At 33.2% G+C, this 20992-nt stretch overlaps 1 protein-coding gene and 1 long non-coding RNA gene across 2 annotated transcripts in view; both read left to right on the forward strand.

The window, feature by feature from the left end:
- Nucleotides 1–20992, forward strand: part of LOC145263089 (peripheral plasma membrane protein CASK-like) — a 1377184-nt gene that overhangs the window by 44102 nt on the left and 1312090 nt on the right. The gene's annotated exons all lie outside the window — the stretch shown is intronic.
- Nucleotides 629–19860, forward strand: LOC145263088 (uncharacterized). Its single transcript, XR_013864475.1, has 2 exons — nucleotides 629–715; nucleotides 15939–19860. It is a non-coding gene; the product is annotated as an uncharacterized LOC145263088 (long non-coding RNA).

Below are 20992 nucleotides of genomic sequence, written 5' to 3' on the forward strand. Positions count from 1 at the left end.
GAGAATCTGCTGTTGATTTTATAAAATTATCAGTAAATAATGTTTTCACTTTAAGTTTAAAATGCAAAAATCAAGTATCATGGTTCAATTGTGCTCTAAACAGAAACATGAATTCCAAAATGTTTGCCCGTCTAAAAAAAAAAATCTACAGTTGATTTTATAGGCTGGGCCTTTCTGCTTGTGCGGTGATAAAAACCCATCAAATGCACGTGTGATGTTAGGTTGTATAAAAGTGTTAACTTTAGTCAAAATCGAATTGTTCCTTCTTTCATCAGATTTTTTCGATTATTGATTTTTGATACTTATCAGACGCATATTTATTTGTGAATTGTTATCCTCATCTTCATAGTTGTTCTTGTTTCACCATGTTTCGGTGAAACACTAGGACATGTGTGAGTTTGATGAAACTGTGTCAGGGGAACGAACTGGATTCGAACTTGGTACAGCTAGGTTGTCGATCCGATCAGCCACCAATTGGCGCGTGTTTCTCCGTACTTTCCCTCGACCTGTGGTTGATTGTTTTTCTATGACGATTTAAACGACCGCTTCCCTCTAACTACGAATTATGCTCTAATCATAGGGATAATAATGCAAGTCTTTACACGCCGAGGCCCTCCTAAAAATCACACTCTTTGACCTGCTGTTAAAAATAACCCGTGGACAATATGAGGAATGGAGTGAGTAGAGGGGTGGCAGGGTGTGTGTGGATCAGCCGGTCAGTGTCGCCTTTTCTTCTGTTTATCTTTAGACGAAATCTATAGACATGTATTATTGTCAATATATATATATATATATATATATAAAATAGTGTTTGTGCTGAAGACGAAAATGCCCTCGTGTGGTACGCAGTTAATCAATCACTATTTTTCGCCCCCCCCCCCCAACCAAACGGGACATATTGCACTTGGAACATAAAGGGCTACACTTTGGGATCGTGTCTAACGGAGGACTGTGGGGGAGTTTAGCAGCGTGATATTTTTTCACATTACATTTTCAGCATCTCAATACGGTTAGGGAAGCAGGAAACAAGTAAGGAATACCAAAGTCCAGCAGCGCGAGCAAAGAAACTATTAGAATAGAAAACTTTGCAGCATTTAGGGACCTCAATAGCGAAGAGGTGGGATTTTGCTGTTTGCCAGGTTAGTCTAAGGAATGTACGTTGAGGGGGCATGCGCCACGAGTTCATCGGAGCATGTTTATGCGACATTTCACCGATGGGACAATGCAAGACCTTTTGAATTTGAGATCTTTTTTTTTTTTTTTTTTTAACCCTGTCTAGTGAGAGACTAGAAGTAGACGCACCAGCCTAGTTGTGTCAACAAGACTTTATGCATAAGCGAAGTGTGGCTTTGTAAAGATATAGGATGTTCTCTGGTGTGAGTAATTTTCTAGCATTTTAGAGGGAGCCCACTTTCTTTGCAGCAGCCTTGGCAATGTCATCAGTCGATTTGCTTCATTTATGTTGCCTGTGAATGTTAGGCCAAGGAATTTGAAAGATGGGTTCTCAGGGTAGAATGTAATTTGTCAAGCGTGTGGTTGAGTAGGTGTTTTTTTTTTTTTTTTTTTTTTCAGTTGTTAAAGGAAAGAAGTTTGGTCTTAGTAGCATTAAATGGTAAAATTTATTTATAACCCCTTACTTATCTTTGTACATTCTAATTCCTATTTACTTGCCTTCCCTCACAGTCTGAGTAGATTATATTTATACCAGTCTAGGATACGTCTTCGACACTCGGTTCGACTGAGTCTTGAACATTTTGGAGTAGGGGATGATAGTCTTGCATCCGGCTGGGGTATGATTCCGAGTAGTCCTACAAGGTCCACCTTTCCCAGATCGTTGCCTCCCGTCTTTTCAGTGAAGTTATTGCAGTTCTCATGTAGAAGACGACTCCCCAAACTAATTTTGCTTTTTCTCGCTAACATGCCCTCATTACGAATTTGTAGCTGCGGGCCTATATCAGTGGACTTTGTTTTTCGACCAAAGCAGTCATTAACATTTTTTTCTTTTAATGTTTAACATATTTCAAACTGATATAAAATATTGCACAGTAAAAAAAAAATGAAATTAAAACAAAACTAATTTTTCTTATTTCGAATTATTTAATCAGTTAAAAAAAAAATGCTATTTTTTTCTTGGTTATTAAATTTAAAAAAGCTATTCTAGCAAATTACCTAACGATTTAATAAACAAAAATATCGTAAAAACTGAATTTAACTTGAAAATACTATGCAAAAAAATGACCTTTTTAAATTAAGTAATCAAATAAAAAAAAAAAGAATTGCAATTTTTCTTGATTAAATAATTTGAAATAAGAAAAATTAGTTTTGTTTTAATCATTTTTATTGTGCAATAATTTGTATCAGTTTAAAATATGTTAAGCATTAAAAAAAATTGTTAATAGCTGTTTTGGTCAAAAAAATGCGAGAAAATGCGACGGTAGTTTAGGGAGACATCTCCTACAGGAGAACCGAGCAATTATATTTCACGTTAAAATTTGAGTTCCGTTGATAAATATGACAGCAGTTCAAGTTCAGTTGCCATTTTGTTTTGGTTCGGCTTCTTTCACATAACAGTGTCACTTTTCAAGCATGTTTTTTTTTCTCAATTTTAAATACATAATACTAACTGGATTTTTAATAGAAATGAGTTCTTAAGATAGTCGACAGATCGAGTTTTTTTTTTTTTTTTTTTAATATGTCGTTTCAAGCAAAAACATTGTTACGTACTGAATTGCCATGTCGAAAATAGTAATATATCCAAAAATTACGAAAATTCATTGAGTAGAACAACGGATATCGTGTTTTTAGTAAAAAAGAAAAGTCTTAACAAATATTACAGCCATAAACAAGTAGTATAAAATATTCGTTTCACGTTATGTCCGTTCTTCACTGTCTAGTTTATAACGTCTGAAAAAATTGCAATTTTACTCAAGTTTTTATAAGAATTACTTTTAACTATAAATAATCTTTCTACACGATGAATTTTCGTAATTTTTAGAACAAAAATCGATAAACGTAAAGCGTTCACAATTTTTTTTTTTTTTTGGATAGCAAAAAATTTGCGAACACCTTGTTTATCTGCAACCACTGCCATCAGCGGTCTCTAAAAATAGATACCTAGAAGTAATAATTGACCCTGTCAAAAACTTTGGACCGATCCAAATTGAACAGTTTGGCTTCTGTGTCATCTTCTATCCCCCCCCCCCTCGGGCCATATAAATTAAATGCAAGTTGTTTTGAATCGATCTCACACATCATAGAATAGTTCTGCTCAAATTCAACCAATTCTCTGATAACGCCCTACAATATGTTCGATGGGATCTTTGTCAAAATCTTGAACTATGTTTAGCAGAGTAATGGGCCTGTAATTGTTTAGTTATTCCCCATCATACCTGTTTCGCTTCTTCAATATTTTCAATTTCAAAATGCATTGACTCTGAATAACCAATAGTTGAACACACGGATCGGTGGACAAGAGCAGACAACCCAGATGCACTTGGAAACGTTCCGCTCTAGGTGTATCAGAATTTTTGTAGGAATTTTTGTAGGAATTTTTGACACCTCTAACACGAAACTGCAAATAAAATATGAAAAAAAAAAACAAACTCGTAATTTCTTTTAAAGGTAGGTTGTTTATTTTCTATATGGATTATACTTCCAAAATAAACTATTAAAGTTGTTTTAAAAGTTATAGAAATATTTTTATTTAAAAAAAAACAGTAATGAAATTAATTAAATTTTAAGAGTTCAGTATTTTTCAATTTTTAAACTTTAAAAATCTATCAAAATTTTTCTATTGATTCTATTTTTACGATATTTTCAGGCTCAATGTGAAATTTTATGCTCTTTCCAATAAACCGAATATAATATTTTAGACAAACGTTTTTTTTTTTTTAATTCACGCCCCCCATTTTCAAATGTCTATTAAAAAGTAAATTAATTCATGTACCAAAGTTTTATATATCACAAATTGAAGATAAAAGATCAATAAATGATATATTCAAATTTAAAACAAAAAAAGTAGTGTTTTTAGAAATTTACATGTAAAGTCCGAAGTTTTAAACCTTAAAAAAAAAACAAACAAAAAAACACGTTGTTTGTTTATTTATTTATTTATTTATTTTTTTTTTAATGAAACCTTGGTCCTTGCTCCTTTTAATTGAAAAAAAAGAAATTATGGCTTGAATTACATTTTTCGAGGAGTTATAAGCTTCGAAAGAGAGCGGGTGGAATTATTCAACAGTTTTCACGAAATGTCTGACACTGCTAACGCAACAGCCTCAAATACAACTTGTAGCACATACCATCAAATCTTGGTGACCTGTTGCAGCTGACCTGCTTCAACGCTGCTAAAACCCTACCCTCCGTAACCCTGATTCCGTAACCAGTTGCTCTAACGGTATCAAGGTGAGGAGAGTAAACTAAATAGTTGTCAAACTCTTTGACCAAAAGATTGGGCAGCTAGGTAAAGTGCTCCTCAAAATGCTTCTAAAATCATTTGCAGATCTCCCGAGTCGATTCCAAGGTATATCTATCTGAGCTCTTGACTTATATATATTTGCGATACGTTTTGAATGAATTCAATTATTTACGAAAATGCATTTTTACCTAAATGTGAGTTGGGATTAATTTTCCCTTTAACCAATTTGGTACCCCCACCACATATATATATATATTATTTTTAAAATATAATTATCCACTGACAGGTGTATCGTCGTCTACGACTCATCAGAGTGGATGAATCTAGCGAGATTCGAAATCGGGTCCCCATGGTAAGAAGCCTAAACCCTTACCCCTCGTCCACTTCGCTGACTGTTCGGATATATCGCGATTTACTTATGTTATTTTTTTTGTTTTTTGTTTTTGCGATATGTTTTGAATGAATTCAATTATTTACGAAAGTACATTTTTACCTAAATGCGAGTTGGGAATAATTTCCCCTTTAACCAGTTTGGTACCCCCACATGGGGGGGGGGCATACATATTATTTTTAAAATATAATTATCCACTGACACGTGTTTCGTCATCTACAACTCATCAGAGTGGCTGAATCTAGCTCGATTCAAAATCGAGACCCCATGGTAAACTTCCTTACACTTGTCCGCATCAGAGTTCACGTTTTCATTGAATACTAGACTTAACTACTAATCAATCATAATTGTGTTGACCATAGTTCCTGCTTAGCTAGTTCTATGTTGATAGTATACACTCCTCCCCCTCCTCCAACAACCGTCTAGTTTCTCTTCTAAATGCTTCTTGTGCAAGACACTGTTAACCAAAAAAGCTTCTGATCTTGATTATCAATCTAACACACATTTACTTCCAATAACCACTCCCACTAAAGTTTGTTTGATAAGTGGTTATAACCACGCCTCACCCCGAAAGTCTTAACTTCCCACACCCGGCTAGTTCAAGCTTATTCCCTAGCTTCAACTGTGCCATAACTAGTTTATGGTCTGATTGACTTAACCTAATGAACGTAAGACACAAAATCTCTTGCCTCTTTTAACATCCTACCCCATTTTCTTTACTTTTATTTCACCCCAAACAAGGGGCTACTATTGAGGGCCAAATCTACATGGACACTATGTAGGGAGTTGAGCAGCGAGATGTCTGTTCACATTACACTTGAACTTCTGCATATCAGTAAAGTCAGGAAAGCAGGAAAGCAGGGAACCAGGATTCCAAATTTTAGCAGTTCGAAGGTAGAAACTATTAGAATAGAAGGCTTTCCGGCATCTAGGAATCTCTACTGTGTATGGGTGAGATTTTGCTGCTTAGTGGGTTAATGGGGGTATTTATGTCAAGGAAGTACAAGTGCTTTGAGTTCGTCGGAGCACATTGCATTAAAATACTTGTAAAATAGGTACAGTAATGCAACATTTCGGCTATGGGACAGAGGCTGGAGTTTGATTGATAGTGCACAACCTATTAAGTTGGAGACTCTTTTTTTTTTTTTTTGGACCCTGTCTGAGAGCGAAAGACTAATGGCAAACGCACCGGCCCAGATGTGACAACAACACTCCATGTTGTGTAGGAAGGCACACTATTTGTCCATGTCGCCTGCTCTGGATGATTCCATATGAAACTCGTCATCTACCTACCACATCAGCCAGGCTGATCTCACACCTCTCAGTCCCTCTAGACAGCCAGCCCTCCACCATCCTAAACTTGTCTATCTTGGAATCAAGGATGACATTCCAATCTCCCATTAAAAGTATGTGTCCTAACAAGACCCCACGAATGTGTCCAGATCCCGATAAAAGGAGACTTTCTCTCGACCACTGCTGAGCACATGAACCATAACTATCTGAAACCGCCAGCTTGCCCTCTGCATCCTATAAACCCAAATTAACGGGTTTTGTCATTTGAACAAGTGCACTGTTTACATGCGACTACAATAGGCAAAGTGTAGTATCTGTTCTGATTTGTCCTCAGTATAAATCCTTCTAGACTGAGGCAATTTTTTATTTTCATCACAATACATTGGGCTCCTCATTGAATGGCTAGATTTCCACCCACATTAAAAACCGACCTTGTATCTAACTGTGCCTTCGTGGGGAGGCAAATAACACAAGGACTGTGAGGATCCGGGTTTGTTTTACTGTACACATAAATTCGAAAAAAGTTGTCAAAAAACAAATGTATAACAAATAAATGTTATCAAAGGCAAGATAAGTTACTTTTCTACCAAACTGGATACATTTTTTTTTGTTTTTATTCAATGTAACATGTTTATTCAGCTCGAAAAACATGCAGTGTTTACCGATGTATTGGAAAATTCAAAATAGCGCCCGACACTCTCTTTAACATGGTAAGTTTGGGAAAAGGTGTTATAAATAATAAACTAGACAAAATACTATTAAAAAACACCGAATATATGTCAACTTATGTCACGGTAACATATAATGAGAGAATTTCTAACAGTATTTTGTCTAGTTTATTATTTATAACATCTTTTCCTGAATTTACCGTGTTAAAGAGTGTCGGGCGCCATTTTGAATTTTCCAATACATCGGTAAACACTGTATGCTTTTCGAGCTGAATAAGCATGTTACATTGAATAAAAACACGAAAAATATATCCAGTTAAGTAGAAAAGTAACTTATCTTGCCTTTGATAACATTTATTTGTTATATATTTGTTTTTTGACAACTTTTTCGAATCTATGTGTACAGTAATACAAGCCCGAGGATTCTTTGCAACTTCAACTTTAAAGAGAAAATTGTGTTAAAAAAAAAATTCTTAACATTTGGGTGATTCAATCCGAACCCCTCCTCCTCCCCGTCTCTCTCTTCCCTTTTATTTTGAAAATATCCTTCTAACACTAAGTTGACTTGTATTTCCTCTTTTCCATTCTTAATCACACCCCCCCTCCACTCTCCTTCCAGTTACTTTAGAACTTGAAAAACTTGTCTTTTTGGAATAATTTCCAAGACTATCTGTTGAATCCCTCACCTCCACCACCTCCCCAAATCCGTTTCCTGATTATAACACGTAGAAAGCTCACCTCGCCCCCCTCCAACCAATTACCCCCCCCCCGTCCCAACTCCCTGCTTTAGTCCTTACCCCCCAAAACCTCTCATCCCTCCCTCTTTCTTCCTTTAATACTTCCTATCCCATGGGTAGTGTTTTCTTTATCTCCCACTAAAAGTGTTGGTATATTTTCTTTTGGTATGCCATTCAGTCCTTCTTTCTGGAGAAAGAATTTTCTTTCTGATTTCAAAAGAATTCGCCGATGCTTATTTTTGTATTTATTTATTTTTTTTGTTGTTGTTTATCTGCAATCGGCTGCCAAATTTCACGTAACACTATCAAGTAATTGCAGAAATTGAATAATGAACAGCAGTTCAAATAAATTGAGACGCAACCGATTAATTAATCAATTATTTAAATAAAACTCTAATTAAACGGTAATTAAACTAAAGCAACACCGAAGTCTGTTACAAAAAGCATCATGTTGGCAGAAATACTTGAAGATCAGAGTGGCACAAAGAAGAGTGTATACCTCCACCGTGAAATAAAAGTTTAAAAAAATATGTAGATTTCTGATTGTTTGGCAAAGTCAAAAAGGTGTCATGTGAAAATTGGCTTTTTTTTTTATTATTATCATTAAGGTTTAAAAAAAAAATCAGTAATGGTATAGTTCAAGTTAAAAAGGTGTCATGTGAAAATTGGCTTTATTTTTTTTTATTACTATCATTAAGGTTTAAAAAAAAATCAGTAATGGTACAGTTCAAGTTAAAAAGGTGTCATGTGAAAATTGGCTTTTTTTTTATTACTATCATTAAGGTTTAAAAAAAAATCAGTAATGGTACAGTTCAAGTTAAAAAGGTGTCGTGTGAAAATTGGCTTTTTTTTTATTATTATCATTAAGGTTTAAAAAAAAATCAGTAATGGTACAGTTCAAGTTAAAAAGGTGTCATGTGAAAATTGGCTTTTTTTTTTTATTACTATCATTAAGGTTTTAAAAAAAATCGGTAATGGTACAGTTCAAGTTAAAAAGGTGTCGTGTGAAAATTGGCTTTTTTTTTATTATTATCATTAAGGTTTAAAAAAAAATCAGTAATGGTACAGTTCAAGTTAAAAAGGTGTCATGTGAAAATTGGCTTTTTTTTTATTACTATCATTAAGGTTTAAAAAAAAATCAGTAATGGTACAGTTCAAGTTAAAAAGGTGTCGTGTGAAAATTGGCTTTTTTTTTAATTATTATCATTAAGGTTTAAACAAAAATCAGTAATGGTACAGTTCAAGTTAAAAAGGTGCCATGTGAAAATTATCTTTATTTTTTTTTTGATTACTAAGGTTTCTTTTTCATTATTAAGGTTTTAAAAAATCTGTAATGTTCGTAGTTAGTTGGACATTTTAATCTCTGAAATAGATATCAGTCTGAGGGTTTGTATTACTGTACACATAGATTCGAAAAATTTGTCAAAAAACAAATATATAACAAATAAATGTTATCAAAGGCAAGATAAGTTACTTTTCTCCCTAACTGGATATATTTTTCGTGTTTTTATTCAATGTTTATTCAGCTCGAAAAACATGCAGTGTTTACCGATGTATTGGAAAATTCAAAATGGCGCCCGACTCTCTCTCGGAGAGGGTAAGTTTGGGAAAAGGTATTATAAATAATAAACTAGACAAAATACTATTAAAAAACAACCGAATATATGTCAACTTATGTCACGGTAACATATATTGAGTGAATTTCTAACAGTATTTTGTCTAGTTTATTATTTATAATACCTTTTCCCAAACTTACCCTCTCCGAGAGAGAGTCGGGTGCCATTTTGAATTTTCCAATACATCGGTAAACACTGCATGTTTTTCGAGCTGAATAAACATGTTACACTGAATAAAAACACAAAAAAATGTATCCAGTTAGGTAGAAAAGTAACTTATCTTGCCTTTGATAACATTTATTTGTTATATATTTGTGTTTGTGACAACTTTTTCGAATCTATGTGTACAGTAATACAAACCCCAGTCTGAATATTAAAAGATTTCAGAATACGAAGTATGAAGTGGATGTTTTTGGAATATCGAGAGTCTGAGTCTGGTGGCCGTGACACGCGGGGTGTCCGGGTCGGGTGGCCGTGACACGCGGGGTGTCCGGGTCGGGTGGCCGTGGCACGCGAGTCTGGTGGCCGTGGCACGCGGAAAGTCCGAGTGTGAAATCTTGCGAAAAAATGTATGAATTTTGATGTTTAGAAAATATAGAAAATTTTGACAAAATTAATTGATTTCCAGAAAAAGGATTCCCGGAAATCTGATTAGTGAAAATTCGTACAAATCACAAAATAGTTGACAAAATTGGCAAAATTGTTAGCTTGTCTTGAGAATGACAGACAATTCAATCCTAATCTTTAGCATACATGATGAGTGAACTGTTTAATTTCAGTTAATGAAATATATATATATATATATATATATATATATATATATATATATATATATATATATATATATATATATATATATATATATATATATATATTATGAAAAATATATATTTATACGCTTGCTTCGTTGTTTTCTGAAAAATAATCTAATATTTATATAATTTCAATTCAAACGATTTTTCTTAAGATAATCAACAACATTATTCATACATTTTCAGTGAACCGATGCCATGTTCACATATCCAAGGTCGAATGTAACACGAGAAGTACCTCTTTGTCACCAATGACAGGGACAAAAAAAGAAAAAGAAAAAGAAAAAAAGAATGCAAATGATTAAAATGTCTCCCAGCAACTTTAGATTTAAAAAAAAAATGCTTTATTAAGAAAGCATTTTTTTTTTTTAATCTAAAATTGCTGTTAACAGTTACTGATCTATATACATATACTTACTTTTATATATACACTAGCAGGAAAACCCAACATTGCACGGGATTGATGATGATCAACGAATGTTTCACACTCATATTTTTATTGTCGTCGAAATCGACGAAATCGTTGGGACCCCATCATAAAACTGAGCACAAATTTAACTATATTCTACCATTAATTTGGCATAAAGCACTTATTTTAAGTCAACGGACGTATGTGCCTGTGTGTGAGCGTGTATATGTATGTGAGCGTGTGTGTGTGTGTGTGTGTGTGTGTGTGTGTGTGTGTGTGTGTGTGTGAAAAAAGAAGTTGGTCCTCTTAAGCATCGTTTAAATTTAAATTATTTAAATACTAACCGATTACGACTTTACGATGTTCTTCTAATTGTACTCTTAGTGGACGACAGACAACATGTCTTATGTTTGTAGAATTTCCCACATTTATATGGAATCTCATATACACAGTTCTTAGTCATGATTTTTTTTGTAGAGGAGCTTGACTCTCACAAGCTGTTTCCGGAGAGTTGAATCGCGCCTGAATAATGTCCTGAGGTCATATGGATTACATATTCGTTGAAGATTTTCAGACAAGCCATTCGTGTATGGTATTCAAACTGTGGTGAGTTTCTGAGTGGTGTCCGTTTGTGTCTGGTCTACTAAAAGTACGGTTATAAGAATATCGAAAAGCCGTAATTCGTGGAGAGATTGAAAAATCGGGTATAGCTGACCATATCTGGAGGGAAAAGGGAAACCATCTACTATTATGGGACGAAGTAAAAATTATTGACAGAGAACATCGGTGGGGGTTAGGGTTGGGGGTAGCTACGGACAATAATAAGCGGGAAAAAGATCGGGTGGAGGGGCCTAGTTTTGAAAGTCGATTTATCATAATTTTTTGTAGGTTTCCGACAACTTTTTGATTGTATTTGAAAAATTAAAGACTAAACTTAATTTCCAAAAGGAAAAAATATTTGTACACGTGAAAAGTAGTTATAATGAAAAATGCTTTCGCAGCAGCATTCGAAAACTGACAAATTCAGCTAAATTTTGAAGTTAAATAAATTCATTGTAAAAAAATCGTTTGAAATACGAATATTAGTTTTCTGGTCTATTTAAAAGATAACTAGTAAAGTCCTAAGATATTGAATTAAACTAAAAAAGAAAAACATCTTATTTGTACAAAAAAAGAAGCTTAATTATCCCCCAAAGGCGAGAGATTTTAGCTTCGCTTAAGCAAATACAAACGAAGTCGTCTAAGTGTGGGTCAGAAAGTCAAAAGCCGTTTGAAAATGACGTCAGGTAGTTGAAGGTAGGGAGTGCCGGTTTTCTTTTCTTTTTTTTTTTCAGTCGTGCATTCGTACATTCCTATCGTGAACGTTTATACTATTTTTTAATTTAATTATTTTTCTATGTTCCTGCTTTTAAATTAAAAAAAATTTTTTTTTCAAGATTATATAAAAATTATGTTACGCCGAAAGTTTTACGTCCATTTTAAGCAAGGTAAATATTAGAATCTTACATATAAAAATTGCCCTAAACGTGTAATCTAAAAAAGAAAAAAAAAGTAGAAATATTTTTTACAATTATAATTTTTGTGTTTGAAAATATTAAATAAACAATGCTTAATTCAATGATAATATTGGTAGTTTTTTTTTTTTTTACATGGGTGTCACCACTTATCAAGGCCCAGAGGCCACTCAAGGATAAGGGTTAATAGGTATACATTAGTCATTGTGATTTTAGCATAGTAAACAGTGGGAATTTTGTAACTTGGATTACTTAGGGGGACGATTCAATTAGAACTTGTTCACATTGGACTTTTTCTTTTTTTCTTTTTTTTTTTTCATAGGTATCAACACATTATCAAGGCCAAGAGGCCACTCAAGGATAAGGGTTAAAGAGTGTACAGTAGAAATTGGACAATATAGTAATCATTGGTAATGAAAATTTGGTAAATTTGATAACTTATATGGAACGGCTCATCAAAAACTTATTTACGTTAGACTTGAAGACAACCATATTGTAGTCAGCCGGAAAGCAGGAAAACGGAAGACAATTCCACAGGCGTGCAGTTCTAATAAAAAAGCTTTGTTCATGGAATCTACGTTTAGGTTTAGGCACAGATAAAGAGTGGGGGGGGGGAATTATTGATAGTGTTTACAGCTAGACGAGTGTTTCTTGTGAAAGTTTTGCGAGGGGGGACCATAGATTGAAGCTCAGTCGAACACTTTCCATGAAAATAACGATACATCAGAGACAAACTCGCAACATCTCTTCTGTGAGATAGAGGTTGCAAGGAAGAGTTGAGAAATTAATTTTTCTTCGAGTTATATCGAATTCATTAATACGGACTTTAGGGGCTTTTTTGTAATGTTCCTGAAAAAATTCTTTTTTTTTTATTGTTACAATTTACGATGCTTTATTTTCATAAAAAAAGCAAAAATAAATTCATTCATTTTTTGTTGTTGTTTTTTTTTTACTACTGAAAACCATATCTTTAGTAAAGGTGTTTTTATATTTAAACAAAATAATACATTTCCACTAAGATTCAAATAAAAATAATGCGTTCATTATATTTCGTGATCATTCTTCGATAAATACTGAAAATTTCATTAAAATGGATTAATTTCCTGATTTTTGGTAATTTTTCAGTAAAGGCAGGGGTCAAAATGTTTATACATTTTGAGCATCAACTATTCATTTGTGCACGCACCTAATGGAGAGTAAGATAACTCAAAGAAGCAGCACATTTGCTGGGAGACAGTTACTAAGTAGACCTAGCATAGAATATAACACGATATGGAAACCGTTAATCTATAATATAAATCTCACCTCTCTGTCTGTCTGTCCGTATGCATGTATAACGAATGTGAAGAATTGTGAAAAAAAGAAGCGCATGATTCCGTGACGTCAGACGTCTGTTAACTATACGAACTATGGAAAAGCTTCTGCGACTTAATGATTTTTTAAAATCCTTGTTTATCTTCTTCGAACTTCAATTAATAATTAATCTGTTATAATTTTGCTAGGTTTTAAGATTTACACAGTTTAATGATTAATAATATTATGAACATTTGTCTATTAAATATGAAATACGGTTTTACTGAATGTTCATTTGGTTAACCACCGGCTTCCATACTTTTGTTCGGTAAAAAGACACAAACAAATATGAGAGCCGTCCATAAAATGTTTGATATTTGTGCAATAGCTGACAAGTGTCATGTTTATATTAAAACTTAATATTTAAAAATAAAATTAAACATAATTAATTAAAAAATCTATGTTGTAACGGAACATTTTGAAATAATGGAGTTTTAATCGTTTTAATCTTTTAAAAATTAATTAATGTTTACGAAGTTTCTTTTTCTTGGCAATTCAACTGATTATAGTATATATTGATTAGAAAAAAAACGCTATTTAAAAACATATTACATTTATAGCATTGTTTTAATTGTAACTTCAAAGTAAGTTTTTGTTCAATACGCGTATTTAAATTTAAAAAAAAATAAATATTTTTTTTACTTATTTGAACTCTTATGTTTCATAATAAATAGAAATGTCGATAGATTTAAATAAATTTTGTTCAAATTTCGAAAACAATAAATGGGGGGGGGGCACGCACTAAAAAAATATTTCTCCTTGTATATTTTAGGGAAACTGTATTTTATATGTAATTTCATTCTAAAATGGATAAGTATCGAAAATTTCACGAAAATCTGGCCATTAGTTGATTTTTGCTAAATTTATTAAACACTGGTATGTTTTCACGTTCGGAATGCTTGCTACATGGGAACGTTATTTTAAAGCGCCAATTATGTAAACACGATTTTCGTCTCGCAATTTCATTATTTTCATATGATGAAAAATTTTTTTTTAATTATTACTAGTTTATTTTGATCTTCTTTTTAGATGGTACAAAAGTTATATTGATAATATTAATTTATAATAAAGTTACAGCGTTTTACATATAGGAGGGGGGTATTCTGTGGTGACTCTTGAGGGTGCCTAATGTATGTATGTAAAAAAAAAAATGGCATTTTTACTTGATTAAATAATTCGAAATAAGAAAAATAATTTTATTTTAATTTATTTTTACTGTGAAATAATTTATATCAGTTTGAAATATGTTAAAAAAAGACAACAAAAAACATAATAAAAAAACATTATTCATGACCTCTACGACTTCGGAATAGGGGCATTTGAGCAAGAAAAAGCGTAAAGTTGTTCAGGGAGACGTTTCTTACAGGAGAACCGACTGGGCCAATTTTTATCTTTGTTCCATCAATAATACCCCGTTTAGTTGAGATAGATGTTTAACTTTGCCATTATGATGGGGAGGGGGGATAAATACCCCCACCCCCCAAACTCTGTTTTTAAGTACTTCATTGGTTTGTTTGTTAAAACATCCCCATACGCTCCCGGAGGGTGCCTCCGTTATAAAATTTCTTTTCACTACCCTTCCCAACTTCTACCCTTTCATAATTTATGGCATTGTTAATTCCTTCCCCTTCTCCTCCTCCTCCTCCTCCTCCTCCTCCTCCTCCTCCGCCTCCTCCTCCTCTTCTTTTAAATCGATTAAAAGAGTATAAAAAGTTTTTCTTTTGAAAAAATCTGATTCATTTGAAAAACATTTTTGGATCTTACCAATTCCAATCATTTTCTTTTTTTTTTTTTTTTTTTTTTTTTAGATTCCACTCTTTTTCCCTCCTCTTAACCTCATTCTTTCCAAAATTTTATTTATTTTTTTTTATTAATAATTTCCAGGAATAAAATAAAAACAACAACAAAAGTAAAACCTTTTTATTTTGAATAAAGATTAATAAATAAGCATCCTAAATTGAAAAAAAAAAAAAAATTACAGTACACATACTTGAAAACTATTTCATTTATTTTTACAGAAGAGCATTGCCTCAGTGCTAAGTAGAAATCATCTATTTCATCAGAGTGCTCTCGCTTTCCACAGGCACATGTTTGGCCGTCTTTATGACTTGTCAGTGTGGCTAGATCTAATCAGATTTGAAACCAAGATCTTACTGTCATCCAGTGTTCAAACCAACCTAGCCGAAAACGTCTTGCTGGTAATGGGGAAAAATATTACAATATTAATTACTAGTAGGACCCGTGGAAATTCCACGAAATGAGAACTATATTTAATCAACAAATATTTTTCTGAATAATTATTGCTTTGGACAGAAAAATTAATAACACACACCAAATATGAATTTATTATTACGAGGTTCCTTCAGTAATTTTCCAGACTTTTTTTTGTATGGGGACTTTTATTGATAGTACACACATAAAAATCTAGTCTTTTTCAGAGTAATCTCCTCCGGCTCCAATGCACTTTACCCTTTCAACAACTTCTGGAAGGCTCCATGGAAGCCCTCTTGTGTGACAGTGTCAATGACCCTTATCACAGCTTCTTTCATCTCCTCGATTGTCTCATAACAGCTTCTAAGGTTTTCCTTGAGCTTAGGGAATAATTAATAGTCACAAGGAGCAAGGTGTGGACTATAGGGAGGGTGAGGAACTGTCTTGATGCTTATCTTGGTTAAATGCGATTTAAGTCCCTTATTTCATTCTTGATGTTTTTCTTAAATTCTTGCAGGGTTTGGGGTTTGGCGTTTCGAGGTCTGCCAGCTCACAGAACAAAATAAGGGAGTTAAATCGCAATCCAGAGATTCTGCAATCTGTCATGAATAATGTTTTGGAAAGAGCACGAATATGCGAAGCTGAAAATGGGCAACATTTAAAAGACATTATTTTTCATAAATAAAGATTGTTTGAATTTTGCATTTATATTTTTTAAATTTCCCAATGTGTTAGTCAGATTGTGTTAAAATTACAGAAAGATATAAAAAATAATTAATCTATTTGAGTTCAGAACTCTTTAGTGACTTTTTAGACACCCTGTACTGTGAGCTTCTGTTCCCTATCAACCACTACTCTTATGAACCTATCAGAGAGAAATGATTTAATAATTGAGAAGACATTTCTAGCTATACCATAGTTAGAGATCTTATGGAGTAAACCTTTATGCCACATCCTATCAAAGACCTTTGATATATCAAGGGCAGTTGCCTTAGAAAGGAAGCCTCCCTCGAGAGCTGTTAGCACATCTGCTGTAGATCTAGCAGAACAGAAACCATATTGCATGTTACTCAGGAGGTTATTTTTTGTTGAGGTGATTGACTACTTCTCTATTTAACACAGATTCCAGCAACTTACTCATGATGCACAGGAGACTGTACTGAGAGGTAGATGACCGATCACCTGAATTCTTAAATACGGGACATACTAATGAGGTTTTCCAGGGTGTTGGAAAGCAATTCTCCTTAAGATAACGCTTAAACAGCTTTTTAAGTATGGATAGCTAGTTCTGATTGAAGTTTCTTCAGCACTTCGGGGCAAGATCAAAGTGTAGTATCTGTTCTTCAGATGCACAAGATCAAAGTGTAGTATCTGTTCCGGCAGATACTGCAAGCAAAGACCAGATGTGGGGGCAACCCCACATGCCTGACCTTTAACAAGCTCCCATTTCCCACCTCTCGGGAGCTGGTCCCCTTTTTCCCTTCCCCCTCCCTTCACTCCTCACATTAAAAATTGGCCTTGTGCCTAATTTGCTCGGTGGGGGAGCAAATAAATACCATCTGTTCTTCAGATGCTGCACTTCTATTTCTTGTTCTCTTTCGGTGGAGGAGAAATCCTTCACGACTGAGACAATTTTTATTTTTGTACCTTTTCTCCACGTTAAAAAACGACCCTGGTGTCTAACTCTGTCCCGTGGGGAGGCATAGTAAATAGGTATAATAATGGAAGTCATCAGGACTAGTTGTTTTTCTGTAATTAAGGTTTTCGATTAGCTTGGCAACATCACGCACAGATATTTGTAAGTCACATAGTTATTATAATGATATTCAACATATATAACAACGAGAAATAGTTTATATAAAGAAAAAAAAAACATTACGGATCTATTAAAAAAAAAACCCAAAAAAAACCTCCATACCACACATTCATACCTTAAAAAAATTAACCTTTATCAAAAACTTTTATGAAGAACGGCGCTTCTACACTATTGGGACAATATTTTTTTAATCAATGGGGTTTTCAGATAAAAAAACAATGGTTTCAACTGATTTTATTTTTGTCAATTCTAATAAATTACAGTGGTAGCTTCCAAATTATGCAGTCGAAATCACCTGAATATTACTGAATTATTAAAAAAACAAAACAACTTTAATCTTGGCAGCAGGTGAAAAATTGCCGCTATCTTGTTTAAATCGAAACAGAAAATTACCTCTCTTTTGAACTCTCCTGTGTGTTACGATCGTTTTCATCAAATTCTATTTTTTTATTTTCTTTAATAAATAATTTTCTATCGATTTTTGTGATTTTTGAATATAATCATACGAGGAATACGTATGGGTACATACATAAGATTTTTATTTATTTTTTTTTAGTATAGGTGGAATTCTGGACAAGCATCGTAAACATGTATTAAAATTATTTTACTATTAAAAATGAGATTATTGAATTTTTTTTATATAGGAGTCGCCACTTATCAAGGCCCAAAGGCCACTCGAAGATGAGGGTTAATGAGTGTATGGTAGTCAATGTGACAATATCATAGTAATCGTTAGTAGTGGAAGTTTGGTTAATTGGATTACTTAAGAGGTTAGCTAATCACGAATTTGTTGATGTTGGACTTGAAGACGACCATATTATAGTCATCTGGATAACAGGTATACGGAACAGAGTTCCACAGGCGTGCAGTTCTAAGAAAGAAACTTTGTTCATGGAATCTACTTTTAGGTTTAGGCACAGATAAAGAATGGGGGAAATTATTGATAGTGGTTTCAGCTAGACGAATGTTTTTCGTGAAAGATTGGCAAAGAGGAACCATAAATTGGAGCTCAGACAAGCACTTGCCAAGTAAAATAAAGTGCTAAATTAGTGTGGTTCCTGGCTTTGGTAGTCCGTTTTGGTAAAACCAATAATCACACCAACGTTCAATATGAACAGATTTTAAAGTTATATCTTTGCGAAAGGAAAAAAAAATGAAGGATCTATACATGCATGTAAAAGGGAAAATGAAGGAAACGTTAAGAGAATAGATGGGTCACCAATTAGTAAGTGCTACCGAAAACACAAACAGTTTTGTAAATACAAAAATTTATAAAAAAAACAAACGGAATTTTATAACAAAACATTTTTATACAAGAGATAAGAATATAAAAGTTATTTTCAATAATAAAAATGTTCATTTATGCAAACACGTGTTTGGGTAAAGAAAATGGACAATTGCCAACGATCGACGTTGTATAATTTTAAGGCGATACACGATGAACTCAGTTTGGAACGGGCCTCTCGTCTCTCCCACACGAGTGCTGTTACATGAACAAATTAAATGAATGCATTTTTTGAGTGAATTGTTCCATTTTTTTTTTTTTTTTTTTCCAATTTATTTTAACCGGAATATTTGGAGAAAAAGGTGGAAGGTCTGTGTGTATGTGAGGAAGGGGTCAAGTTCATCTTCAAAGGCTGACCATTTTCTTCCTTTTTTCTTCCATTTTTCCTTTTTTCTTCTTTTCTTTTCTCCCTTTTCTGTTGGCCACATTTTTCTTTATTTCTTCCGTTTTTTTCTCTTCCGTTTTTCTTTCTTTTTTCTTTCGTTTTCTTTTTTCTTTCGTTTTCTTTTTTCTTTCGTTTTCTTTTTTCTTTCGTTCCCCCCCCCCTTTTTTTTTGTTATTCCTATTTTTTTTTTCAGACATTTTCTGAGGCTGGTCATATTCTATTTAATCACCTTGCATAAATCGTTCAACAAGTTTTAACCGTGAACAAAATCATATTAGGAAAAAGAACAAAAAAAAAAAACTTTACTTTTTTACTGAACCGGAAGTAATGTGAAAAGCCGAAACAATATTCATAAAACTAATTTTAATTGCATTTTTAAAAAAATTATACCTGCAAATAGACTCTAAAAAAATGTTACAAAAGTAAAAATCTCAAAAAGTTGGGAAAATAATTAAAAAAGAAAATTTGAAGAAACCGCAAGTAAAACGGATCTTCCCCCAAAAGGAAAGCGAAAGTTAAAGGGGACCTCTCTCTAAAAAAAAACAAAAAAAACTGGAACTGTAAGTAAAAAATGGATCTCTATATAAAAAAAAGAGGAGACGGAAAATATAATGCTGACCTCCCTAAAAAAAGAAGTAACAGAAAGTAAAAAGGAATATATTAAAAATAAGAAGGCACTGTAAGTAAAAAATGGATCTCTATTAAAAAAAAGAGGGGACTGAAAAGAAAAAAAGGATCTCCATAAAAAAGGGGGACTGAAAGTAAAAAGATCTCCATATAAAAAAAGGGGGAGTGAAAGTAAAAAAATGGGTCTCTATTTAAAAAGAGGGGACCAAAACTAAAAAAATGGATCTCCATAAAACAGAGGGGACCAAAAGTAAAAAGCTGGCCCCTCTAAAAAACGAGAAGCGACAGAAAGTAAAAAGGGATCTGTATTTTAAAAAAAAAAAAAAGAGGGGACTGAATGTAAAAAAGGGATCTTCATAAAAAACGAAGGGACTGAAAGTAAAAAAGGGATCCTCATAAAAAGAGGGGACTTAAAGTAAAAAAGGCATCTCTATAAACAAAATGAGGGAACCGAAGTAAAAAGGGACCTCTTAAAAAAAAAAAGAGGGGATAGAAAGTAAAAAGGCATCTTTCTAAAAAATGGACTGAAAGCAAAAAGGGGTCTCCCTAAAAAAAGGGGGGGGATTGGAAGTAAAAAGTGATCATCCTAAAAAAGAAAAATAAGAGAGGGGACTAAAAGTAAAAGAGATTTCCTTAAAAAATAGAGGGAAGCGAAAGTAAAAACGGATCTCTTTAAAAATGGGTGGAGCAAAGGTTTAAAAAAAAAGCAAAAAAAAAAAAGCAAATAAAAAAAAAACAGATTTCACTAAAAAAAAAAATAGAGGGGATTGCAAAGTAAAAACGGATCTCTTTAAAAATGGGTGGAGCAAAGGTTAAAAAAAAAAAACAGATTTCACTAAAAAAAAAAAAGAAAAAAAAAAAGGGGGATTGCAAAGTAAAAACGACCCCTTCCCCAGAAAAAAAAGGAGATTGAATACCAGAAAGCTGTTCGAAAATCTTGTTTGCTATTTCTCAAAATTGTGTACAGCATCATTTCAGGATGTTTTTTTTTTCTTCTTCTTCTTCTCTTTTGGTTATAATAAAATCCTATGGATTTTTGTTTTGATAATGGAAATGAAATCTCTGACGATACTCATTCACGTTCTAAGTAGGTTATTTGAGAACTCAGTTTGAGTTAACTGGAACTGTTAATGATGTAACACTATAGCCAAGTGCATGTAAACAAAACATATCATCGCATAACATACGTGCAGGTACACTCAGTTTGGCATGATAGAATTGAGAAGACACTAGGATGTAAAAAGAAAGTAGACCACCCTGATGATGATATATATATATATATATATATATATATATATATATATATATATATATATAAACCGAACATCTAGAAAGAAAGAATGTTTTTGCTTTCTTAAGAAGAGACCCCTTTTCGTCTATTCTCAGATCTGCGAATAGATATTGAGTTTCAGCACAGATGTACGCTGTTTTCAATGAATTTAGTCGGCGGTGCTCGGC

Source organism: Euprymna scolopes, chromosome 38 (assembly GCF_053919585.1).
Source record: "Euprymna scolopes isolate OS-2025 chromosome 38, ASM5391958v1, whole genome shotgun sequence".
In the NCBI taxonomy this organism is placed as follows: Eukaryota; Metazoa; Mollusca; class Cephalopoda; order Sepiida; family Sepiolidae; genus Euprymna; species Euprymna scolopes.